We start from the raw sequence: 1,107 nt of genomic DNA, 5'->3' as shown, positions 1-1,107 counted from the left end.
GCTCTGTCTTTAATTCAACAGCTTTCTTATGAAACCATTTCATGCTTTCAAGAGAAAAGTACATATATGGAAATACAGCTGGGCTGTATATAATTTAGAGACAAGTACATTCATTAAAATACAGTTGGGCAGTTTGGGCTGCAGAGCTGCTTTTTTACTTTTTTTTAATTAACGTTATAGGTCATAAACAAGTGTGTACTTCCAGGAGTAGAGATTACCTGAGAAAACAGAATTATTCAGCCCAATAAACAGATCAGGGAGAATCTGWAGTTTAAGTCCTTATTTTCCACGGCCAGGTCAGTGTCTGAAGACAGTAATTCAAGCCTTATTCCTTGTGCCTCTTAACTGCTCTGTAGGATTGGGGTATTTCCTTATTTTTAAAAGCACTTTGAGGTCTYGAGTAAAAAGTGAAGTTTAACTGCTGTATAATTAGTGTGTTACTCAGTGAAGGCAGAAACTTTTATCTCATGAATGTGCACAGTGCAAGACAGGATGCACGATTCTTCTGCTGTGTATTATTTATTAAGAAGATCCTCAAGCAAGCTTGGGCAATCACAGAGGGATTTGAATGGAGAWTTTTTATAGAAAGCAGCTATTCTGTAGGCTTAGGTATATGAGGAGAATTAATGCTGTATGATTCTCAATCCCAATTGTTTTACAACTTTTTTCATCATGTGACATGTCTTGATGCAAATAAAAGTATGAACTTCTTTTTAAATGACAAAAATTACTCCTGTACAAACAGAAAGCACAAATGCCAATTTTGTTTTCCTATACTGTAAATTGATAGTCCATTTTTCCAACTAACTGTAAATAAGTTTCTCCATGTACCGATGCCACATCTATATGTGTSTGTATATAAATTATTAAAAGATGTATGTATATATATTAAAGATTAAAATTTTAAATGGTTGGTGCTACTTGAGGATTCAACCATCGAGAAAATCACTTGTATGGGTGATAAGATGTATCTGTAAAATTCAACTGATTTTTGTTGAACACCATGTAGCTGAGACCACCATGCACTCTRTTTTGCACTTGAGCTTGTACAGTTTGTGTAGGGAAAGGCACCCCYTTGTACATGAAACAAAATCCAGGTCTAAAGTA

The sequence above is a fragment of the Malurus melanocephalus genome, unplaced genomic scaffold (assembly GCF_030028575.1).
Source record: "Malurus melanocephalus ecotype Western Australia unplaced genomic scaffold, MMel_1.1 scaffold_105, whole genome shotgun sequence".
Taxonomy (NCBI): domain Eukaryota; kingdom Metazoa; phylum Chordata; class Aves; order Passeriformes; family Maluridae; genus Malurus; species Malurus melanocephalus.
The sequence above is the reverse complement of the archived record's forward strand: the minus strand, read 5'-3'. Positions refer to the sequence as shown.